Consider the following 8,313-nt stretch of genomic DNA (forward strand, 5'->3'; position numbering starts at 1 on the left):
CATGGCCTGATCTATCATTTGTTTATCTTGGCACATAATGCTCTCTGAAGTCATCATCTATTATGAATGGAAACAAATATTAGTATTTCATATATCCGTATTTAATTATCTACCTTTAAGAGCAAAATGGGATTTAAATGACTGCTTATTTTTTTCATTCGAAAAGATGGTCTGAGAAGTATTTTTATTCATTATGTGCTGCAGCCGATATTTGCAGCTAGCAATGATGCGGCAACTGCCACTGACCAGGAATGTAGAGTTCATTCCAAAGATCAAGCAATCCCCTTTTCCAAAGTCACCAGCTGCTGATCACAGCTATTAACGGTGCGAATAACCAGGAAAACACCTTGATTTAATGCAAGGAAATGCCATAACGAATAAAAATATTGCGATATGATTGCTGCATGTCCATCAAGAGTAGACAGTTAGTTAAGTAGTTAAGTGCATGTAGATATTTGATATTATGTAGAGGTGGCAAATTATTGACATGTCAGCCATAATTAAGTAGCTTGAATAAAAATACTGAGTAATAATTTACAACAATAACTGCATCAAGCAACCATTTCGCTGAATACTTGGGCTCAGCCCACCGGCCTGCTTGACCTCTCATTTGGCAACCATTTTAACTCTCCATCCCATTCCCATACTGATTTTCCTGGCCTGGGCTTCCTCCATTTGCCAGAATGAAGCCAAATGCAAACTGGAGGAGCAACACCTCAAATTCCACTTGGGTAGCTCACAACCCAGCAGTATGATCATTGAAGTCACTGATTTTAAGTAACATTCCCCTCCTCCTTTCCCCCCTTTGTTCCCTGTGTCCCAAACTGGTGCGCACCCATTTCTCCCACTATCCTGCTCCTGGCTGAAGCTGCCACTAGACCGAACCTGCAGTATAACATGGGAAACATTTGGCTGGCAGTTAATGCATTTCCCAGCAGTTGTAAGCAGTGCTTTGTTTCGTAGCATCTATTGTATACTTGGAATCAAGTGAGAGGCATGCTTAATTAAAATAAATTAATGAGATAGTTTGTAAATAAAGATATTTTCAAACATGAAAGATCATTGACTTGGAATGTTAATTCAGCTTCTATCTCCAGGGATGCTGCCTGTTCAACAGAACATTTCAAACATCTTCTGGTTTTATTTCAAAGTCTCTAAGATCTGTACCTGCTTGCTTTTCTCAAATAGCAGCTGGCTGAAAATCTATCAAATTCATTAACATGCAGTGAGACATGAGCCTAAAAGCCCTTGCAGGATATCACTGAATGAAGATACGAATATATGTATTCTTCAGAAGTAGGCAGACTTAAACAACAAGATTGTTGAGAAGATAGACACAAAAAGCTGGAGTAACTCAGCGGGACAGGCAGCATCTCTGGAGAGAAGGAATGGGTGACGTTTTGGGCCGAGACCCTTCTTCAGACTGAAACGTCACCCATTCCATCTCTCCAGAGATGCTGCCTGTCCCGCTGAGTTACTCCAGCATTTAGTGTCTATCTTCAGTTTAAACTAGCATCTGCAGTTCCTTCTTACACAAGATTATTGAGAAGATTTAGTTACATTGTCTGAATTCAGATCAGGAAGCTCCAATGTTCTGTTTGTAATTGCACCTAAAATTTATGTTAGAAGTAAAGGCACTCATTACATGAATCTTTGCTCTTACAGTTTAGGGAGAAGATTTAATATTTTAAAACAATTAAATGTCATGGCCAGCATTAGGAGTGAAGACACAGACACTGCAGGCACTGGAACCTTGAGCAAAAATCAAAATGCAGGAAGAACTCAGCAGGTCAGGCAGCATCAGTGGAGGGAAATGGATGGACAACATTTCTTGTCAGGACTGAAGAAGGGTTCCAACCCAAAACATCGTCTGTCCATTTCACTGCACAGATGTTGCCTGATTCACACAGTTCCTCCAGGGATAGCAGTGGAAGCAGATTGAAAGAAAGCATTGATAAAAGAGCTGGATAAGTAGCTGGGAAGGAAAGAGCTTGTAGAGATATAGGGAGAGGATGGGAAATTAGGATCAGCTGAATTGATCAGCCACCTAAGCTACCGAACATCATAGCCACCTAACCTACCCAACACCATAGCCACCTAACCTACTGATTATCATAGCCACCTAACCTACTGAATATCATAGCCACTTAACCTGCCGAACATCATAGCCACCTAACCTACCCAACATCATAGCCACCTAACCTACCCAACATCATACCCACCTAACCTACCCAACATCATAGCCACCTAACCTACCGAACATCATAGCCACCTAACCTACTGAACATCATAGCCACCTAACCTACTGAATATCATAGCCACCTAACCTACTGAACATCATAGCCACTTAACATCCGAACATTTGCCCGGGAAAATATCAAAATTCAAAATTGGAAGTACGGTTTCTACTGAGTGTTTATCGCTTTTGCACCATCGTAAAGTCGAAATATCGTAAGTCGAAGCATCGTAAGTCGAGGAACATCTGTATACCATTAAAGCTACGGTGTTACATTTAAAGAAGTCATTCGTGAATGTCAATGAATGTTTATTTCCTGAAGAAATAAAAGATGATCCAAACTTGATTAATAAGAGAAGGTACAGACAGCATGAGGTTAAAAAGGGAGCATGGGGATCACTGTAGGTCGTGCAGCTCCTCGAAGATCGAGTCACCCCATCACCCAGGTTCCATTCTGACCTCCAAAGCTGTCTGCAGTTTGCACATTTTCCTTGTAATGTTCCCTGTGTCCTCCAGTTTCCACCCACATTGCCAAACATCTGCTAATTATTGGAGAAGTGGCTTCCGTACATTATCCCTGGAATAAATAAGTGGTCAGGACTAGGAGAGGGGCAATGTTAAGATGAGATTCATTTTTGTCACTCAAGTGATTGGAAATTGTGGACACAAGGTGATTAACTCTTATACATCTCTGCAGGTTCATAGATTATAAGAAAATTAGACAATGTGGGATAAATATGGGAAGGTGGAACTGTGGCAGGGGATCAGCTATGAGTCTGATGAATACTGGAGGAGACACAAAAGAACCAAGGGTATTGGCCTTGCAATTATTTCTTATGTTAAAAATATATAAAATAAATTGAGTGCTGTGCAACATTTATTCATTCAAGTTTTAAAAGATTACATGATGAAATTTAACACATATATTATTATAATTGCAACAACAAGCACACCTTGTGAACAGGTGCCATAACAACATTAAAAAAACCATTTTGATAGGTTCATGGATAGAAAAGCTTTAGAGGGATATGGGCCCAACGTGGACAAATGGGGTGGCTTAAATTGGCATCTTAGTCAACGTGGATGAATTGGGCCAAAGGGCTTGTTTCTGGTGTATTCCTCTCTGACTGTATATCCAGACTATATTTTATATTTTGATGGTACATTCTAAGATATAGAAGTGTTTTAATATTGCAATATTTCATTCTGAACTGCAGCACCAAAGATCCACTTTGGAGATAATGCTGTGGGGGTGGATCCAACATGGCATAGAGTGGCAGCATTATGAGTCTTTAACTGTCCATGCCTATCTATTATTGGGGGGAATGCCAAGATAGCTAACACAATTGATAGCTGACATATCCAATGCTATTTTTGAAAATTAATCTGTAAATACATTTCTGAATGTATTATCTTCCCTCAGCTCAACAGAAAGGGAATACAGCCATTTTTTCAAATTATGCAATGTACTTGCATGGGTACAAATCAAATGCTGCACCGTTGTAACTGAAGAACATGAACGTAATAAATTGTTTTAATATTGGAAAGTTCTCACTTGCCATGTCTATTTTAATCAGTGCATTGTCAAATAAGGGTATTTGTTAACGTTATGACCTGATTTCCACCATCTGCCACATTGCCTGGAAGCAACAACATGAAGCTTCAAGAAAATGCTGTGGCCCTGGTAATGATTTTTGTACATTGCTTCGACATGTGTGCGGCACCGAGAGATTACTAGGTGGATGAGAAGAGGAGGGTGGAACGGTGAGTTTATCCAAAATTGGAGAATTCAATGTTCATGCAATTGGATTGTAGGCTACCCATGTGGAAAATAAGGTGCTGTTCTTCCAGTTTGTACATGGCCTCACTTTGGCATCTGTGCAGAATTCATCAATTTCATTAACCTCACCTTAACTTGCATCCTTCCCTCAAACTCACTTTGATCATCTCTGATACCTCTCTCCCCCTGCTTGAACTCCTTGTCTCATAAGGCCATAATTTATTGGAGCAGAATTAGGCCATTTGGCCCATCAAGTCCACTTCGCCATTCAATCTTGGCTGATTTATCTTTCCCTCTCAACCCCATTCTCCTGTCTTCTCCCCATAACCCCTAACACACGTACTAATCAAGAACCTATCAATCTCCACCTTTAAAATATCCATTGCAGTTGTACAGGGCCCTAGTGAGACCGCACCTGGAATACTGTGTGCAGTTTTGGTCTCTAAATTTAAGGAAGGGTATTCTTGCTATTGAGGGCGTGCAGCATAGGTTTACTAGGTTAATTCCTGGAATGGCGGGACTGTCATATGTTGAAAGACTGGAGCGACTAGGCTTGTATACACTGGAATTTAGAAGGATGAGAGGGGATCTTATCGAAACGTGTAAGATTATTAAGGGGTTGGACACGTTAGAGGCAGGAAACATGTTCCCAATGTTGGGGGAGTCCAGAACAAGGGGCCACAGTTTAAGAATAAGTGGTAGGCCATTTAGAACGGAGATGAGGGAAAACTTTTTCAGTCAGAGAGTTGTGAATCTGTGGAATTCTCTGCCTCAGAAGGCAGTGGAGGCCAATTCTCTGAATGCATTCAAGAGAGAGCTAGATAGAGCTCTTAAGGATAGCGGAGTCAGGGGGTATGGGGAGAAGGCAGGAACGGGGTACTGATTGAGAATGATCAGCCATGATCACATTGAATGGCGGTGCTGGCTTGAAGGGCCGAATGGCCTCCTCCTGCACCTATTGTCCATTGTCTATTGACTTGGCCTCCACAGTCTTCTGTGGCAATGAATTCCGCAGATTCACCATCCTCTGATTAAAGAGACAAACTATTTCAGGAGATTCAGGCTATTTCTATGACAATCCACCTTACCAATGCTCCTCCTTTCAGGCGGCAGACTATCCACTGGGATCTACCACCAACTCACAACTACCTTGACTACACCTCCCCCACCTTGCTAGGTAGGTGCTAGAACATTAGGAATTAAAAAGTAAATCCTGTATAATAAATTTAAAACTTTAATAACTATTGAGTGTATTGAACTAAAGAATGCAGTAACATCTGGTTAATGATATTTAGTTTAGTTTAGAGATTTAGCATGGAAATAGAGATATAGCCCTTCGACCCACCTAGTCCACGCCAACCATTGATCACCCATTTACACTAGTTCTACATGAGGATACTTTAATGATTGCATTAATTCTGTTTGACTTCAGTGATTAAATGTAATGCCAAATCAATAGAAAATAAAATTGAGTTTGACATAATATGGATGCTCATACTAATATCACCCCTATCTTACTGAGCATGTTAGGTTAAGATAATCACACTCCACGGTCGCATTTATTGATGGGTTAGTCATCCCTAAAATATGGGCTGGACAACTACTTCCACCACTACAGATGCTGTTTTAAATCGAAAGTAGACACAAAATGCTGGAGTAACTCAGCGGGACAGGCAGCATCTCTGGAGAGAAGGAATCTCCAGAGATGCTGCCTGTCCCGCTGAGTTACTCCAGCATTTTGTGTCTACTTCCACCACTAATTCTCCTAACAGTAACACATCCCCATACACTTTTACAACATGGTTATATTCCCATGTTCTACGGTACTTTATTGTCACATGTATTGAGGTACAGCAAAATTACCTTTTTTTTGCATACAATTCAGTAAAAACCTTACTGTACATAAGAACAATTATACTTAAATCCAAGAGTGTAAGAATAGTAGATTACACTCAGGCAGTACACAACTGTTGGCATGTTTCTGGCATCAACTTTTATCCTTCAAGTTTAGGTTAACTTTAGTTTAGAGATACAGCGCGGAAACAGGACCTTTGGCCCATCGGGTATGCGCCGACCAGCGACCCCCGCACACTAACAGGATTCCACACACTCGGGACAATGTACAATTACAATTACAGAATAATTTACAATTAGAATTAAGTGAGCTTGGTGAAAAGGAATAAATGCAGAGTCATGCCAGGTTTGAATAAACCTTATATTTCTAGACTCAAATTTTGAATCCCCCATTTCATTACTTTCATTTTTACTCCTGGGATAACCGATTCCCTTGTGATTATAACTTTGATAAAACGGAACGATTAAATTTGGGCTGATGCCCTAATCACAATAATGAGGATATAATATTCCCAGCCTCTCGTTATTGCTATTGCACCGTCTCTGTGAAACACATGTATTTGAAATGAATTTTCTGCAAGAGATCTTTTCCTCTGATAGAACTGCCTATCTCAGCTTTTCCCCTTAGGGCAAGTGAACTCATCCAGAAGCTTTTCTGAAGAATGTCAGAACTTGTTTGCGTGTGCCTGGATGGCTACAAGTGCTCCCCAGTCCCGGGAATCAAAGCAACAATGGCAGCAGCAGCATCACAAGTAAATGAGGATTTGCTCACTTAACATCTCATCTTTCACAACAATTCTTCACATCCTTAATGAATGTTATCACTAAAACCGCTCATGTGGTTCATTAACTGCAAGAGAAACAACGTAGACTCATTACAGTAAATGCAATGGAATATAAAATAGATTATTTCTACTGCTATTTAAAATGCATTGTTTCAGAAGCATGCATTGCAATGGCTGAATCCTAGTTATTAATTCAATCGAAACGTGAGGCCGTCCCCTATTTTTAATTTAACTTCTAATTTTAGTTTAACTTCTAATTTTTCACATTTGCAAATATTGAGATGGAATATGGACCTGGTGCAGACAGATTGTGCTAATACAGTTCAGCTGTTAATTGAGTACATTTGAAGGATGGGATAGCTTAATTCTGTTCCTATATACTGTATTTCCATTACATCCCTCCCTTCCACAAGCTCCTCCTGAATCTTTCATGTCAATTATGGTTTGACTTACTGTCAGTACAAATAAATTATAAATTTTGATGTTAACTCAAAATATCAGTTTCCTACATAATTCAATATCTGCTGTTACTGAAATACAGCCAGAATTGCCAGAGGGCAGAGGTACAATTGGCTGTGCACACATAAGCCTCTTGAAAATGTATCTTCAGTTTAAAAATGTTCCAGCCAACCCCATCCATCTTTCATGCCAGGCATTAATAGCCACTTTGAACCTCAGTATCTGTCTCCACAGCAGATTTTCCTTCCATTTCACTGGCAGACTTGAAATGGGCTTTGGGCTCGCTCATTGAGCCAGAATGTGAGCCAGCGGTACAGAGGTGTGTGGCAACAGTCTAGGGGTCTGAGTGTGGCCGGGACTAGAGTCCAGATTATGGGCAAAATGTATGGCCGGTGCCAAGGCTGGGGCCCTTTAAACTCATTGATTCATGAAAAAAATATTATACAACTGTATAACAGGTTAATAAAAATGAAATAATAGGGCATTTTGTATTAATACACCCCCTCTTTAACCCTCCACATCCTCTTACCTGATGACTAGTTCCTTGGTGTTACTGACACTGAGGGTGAGATTGCTATCAGTGTCACGATGCTACCAAGGTCTCTATCTCCTTCCTGTCAGTGTCGATTCAATGGGCCTGTTTCCATGTAGTATCTGTCTTTGACTATTCTGCCTGGATTGCTGATGCCAGAACCATTGTTGGCCAGCAGTTCTATGAGCTGCCTATCGACCCCCTGTCATTGCAGGATCAGGATCTGCAATCTCACTCACGTTCCTCAGGACACACTGAACTGAAGGTCCTTCAGAGTGCCCCTCTTCTGCCAAAGGGTTAGATCCTCAACAGTGCAAACCTCGATGGAGCTCGAAGCATCTCCTTCATAAGGCACCTGATCTTGGTCGAGCTGTTTGTGTACACCTGACAGAAGAGACAGATGGAAGTGCCAGCCGCAAGTCTAGCCCCATCTCCCGTCAATTGTTCAAGGATGCAAATTCTTCCATTTTGTCTCTCCAATTGTCCCAGAATGAATCCTGAAATCACCTGGACTCCAGAGGCCAGTTGTGAAAGTGCAACTGGCCATCCCAGCGATGCACTGACCACATATAGACTGGCAAGACACGTGGGGTGTGCGCAAGCAAAGCATACAGATGGCCAATGTAAGAGCCTTCTCCTCCAAACATCCAGGTAATGGCGTTGGAGT

General features: G+C 41.0%; 1 protein-coding gene across 1 annotated transcript in view; it reads right to left on the reverse strand.

Moving 5' to 3' along the window:
* The window catches only part of LOC144594867 (5-hydroxytryptamine receptor 1B), a 51,779-nt gene extending 44,096 nt beyond the window's left edge, over nt 1–7,683 (reverse strand). Inside the window, exon 1 of the mRNA XM_078401784.1 lies at nt 7,644–7,683. The gene's annotated coding sequence lies outside the window, so the exon portion shown is untranslated. The remainder of the gene's footprint in view (nt 1–7,643) is intronic.
* Nucleotides 7,684–8,313: the final 630 nt, after the last annotated feature.

The sequence above is a fragment of the Rhinoraja longicauda genome, chromosome 6 (assembly GCF_053455715.1).
Source record: "Rhinoraja longicauda isolate Sanriku21f chromosome 6, sRhiLon1.1, whole genome shotgun sequence".
NCBI classification, from domain to species: domain Eukaryota; kingdom Metazoa; phylum Chordata; class Chondrichthyes; order Rajiformes; family Arhynchobatidae; genus Rhinoraja; species Rhinoraja longicauda.